Raw genomic sequence first — 2493 nt, 5'->3', positions numbered from 1 at the left:
AAAATAAAATAAAATAAAATAAAATAAAATAAAATAAAATAAAATAATGAAAACCTACACGGGGAACGACGCGAGCTCTCCCCGGCACCGAGCCGCCTCCCCGTCGGTGCCTCCGAGCCCCGCTCCCGCAGCAGAGCGGGACGAACCGCTTCGCCCATCCCTGCTCGGCAGTTTAAGGATGTGTTTTTCCAAACCCCAGAGCCACTCTCCTTCAGACAAAACCCTCACCTTTTCCTTGTGTGCTGAAGCACTGAAAGTTCCCCTCAGTATATTTTTATTGGCTGCCGGAGCCGCAGCGTTTTGATTCACTGAGCAGAGGAAGTTAAAGAGTTCTGCAGCACGGGGCAGTGGCCAGCGTTTTCATCGCGATCCCCCTACATTATTTGTCATGCTCAAGTGAGGGTTTGCTGAAGGCAAAAGCTTGCTCACTCCGGGCTGCATTTGTTTCTCCTAAAGAAGGCAGGAGATTTTATTTCCGGCGCTGGTAACAGGAGCCCGAGCGCCCTCCACAAGCCCCCCTGGGCAGGCAGTGGGATTCGCTCGTCTTTTGGGGCCGAAATCCCCCCTCATCCTCATGCTGGGATGCTCTTGAGCTCGAGCTGCTCAGCCTGGGGTAAGGAGGAGAGGAGGGAAAAGAGCTTTACCCGGGGCAGCCCTCCAGAAATGTGCCAAGCAGGCAATTTTTCTCCTATAGGACGTGCGAATGTCTGCAAAACCGGCTCGTACCGTCGAAGGAAAACGCAGCCTCCATGGCAGCCGAGATGTGGCTGAGCTTAGCGGGGGGTGCTGCTCGCCCCAAGCTCCCGCGAGAGCTTTCAGGAGGCATGGCTGTCTCGACATGGGCAGCAAACCCCTACCTCCAGCAGCCTGTCGGGATGCTCTCCTGCGACCGGCAGGGCTGTCCCGGCAGGGCGGCAGGACAGACGGAACGGCTTTCTGTCCTGGGTCCTCTCCTCGGCCCCTCTCCAGCCAAGCACCGGGACAGCTGACAGTCACATAATGAAGCCCAGGATTGCCCAGCAGAACAAATCTGCTCGAGCACACCGTGAATATTCAGCAGCCTGCTCTCTAAAGAAATGGCTCCAGTTACCATTCTGGGGGCTGTAAAAGTTGCATTACTTACGTAAATTGGCTAAGGTTTGGGTTTGAGGGTAAATATAATGCACACACATTTCGAATCTATCTATCTATCTATCTATCTATCTATCTATCTATCTATCCATCCATCCATCCACCCATCCATCCATCCATCCATCCATCAATTTAACCATCTATTTATCCATCTGTCTATCCCTCTACCTAGCTATCTATATATTTGTGTATGCACTTACGCGAGAGACCGAGAGCGGTTTCCCCCCCTCAACAAATGCCATGCCCCGGCTGGACCGTCCCGAGGGGCTGGAGGTGTCCCATCTGCCCCACTTATTGTCACAGGGTGGTGACAAGGGCGACCCCTGCCCTCCCCCCACCCAGTGCCCCTCACCTTCTCCCTGCCCTCCCGTCCCCCCTCGCCCCCTGCGCTGTCGGGGAGCAGCCCCCGGGGAAGAGGAGCGGGGTTTCGGTGGCTTCGCAGGGGCGGCCCGATATTCCAATTGCTCCAAAAGGAGTCACAGAATCGGGGAATCGGAGAATATCCCGAGCTGGAAGGGAGCCGCAGGGATCACCGAGTCCAGCTCTTACTCGAAGGAGGGCTTCAGCCAGCCAGGCTGCGCTACGGGGGCTCGGCGATGGGGTTTGCCGACCCCCCTCCCGAATTAGCCAGGGGGAATTTCACGGCTAAAGCCTGCCAGATCCGGAGAGACTTCTTATTTATGCCCCGAAACCTGCGGGTGCACCCTGCAAACAAACAACGCAGAGGTGAAATCTGCCCCGTGTAACATAACGCTAGTGAATCATAACTAATCTGTTTAAAACCGAGGATTAGTCACGTCAGTTTCGGCATATTCCTCTATCGGGAACTTTTTTTGTGCGTGGAAAATCGGGGGGATTTGGGCTAATTTACCAAACATCATTACTAAGGCAAGTACGGTCCGATAAAATGAGTCTTAACATGTACGGCTTTTCAGGTTGCATTATACTCCTCCCATCATCTTGGCTTTAAGCTGTGTGTGCCCTTAATGCTAGATTGACCTCCAGATTTCTTTTCATTTTTTTTTTTTTTTTTGACTGCATGATTTCGGTTTCTGGCTGCCTTTAATTGACTTCAGCGACTCGCGTTCTCTTCCTCTCTCCATTTATAAGTGATCCTCTCTGCAATTTACAGGAGTTTTCATCGCCCTTAGCTTTCAAAGGGCCTTCTCACCCTGTCAGCCCTTCATTTGCTTTTCCCGATCGAATTCTGCCTCCTCTGTGCAATATGACCTTTTATTAACCACCTACACCCCATCCTGTTTTCATACTACCTCTTTAAATGTTCCCCATCTTGGCTTTAGTCTTTCTCTGATCGTTTTTTTTTTTTTTTTTTTTTTTTTTTTTTTTTTTTTTTTTTTTTTT

The sequence above is a fragment of the Oxyura jamaicensis genome, chromosome 3 (assembly GCF_011077185.1).
Source record: "Oxyura jamaicensis isolate SHBP4307 breed ruddy duck chromosome 3, BPBGC_Ojam_1.0, whole genome shotgun sequence".
In the NCBI taxonomy this organism is placed as follows: Eukaryota; Metazoa; Chordata; class Aves; order Anseriformes; family Anatidae; genus Oxyura; species Oxyura jamaicensis.
Note: the sequence above shows the minus strand (reverse complement) of the source record.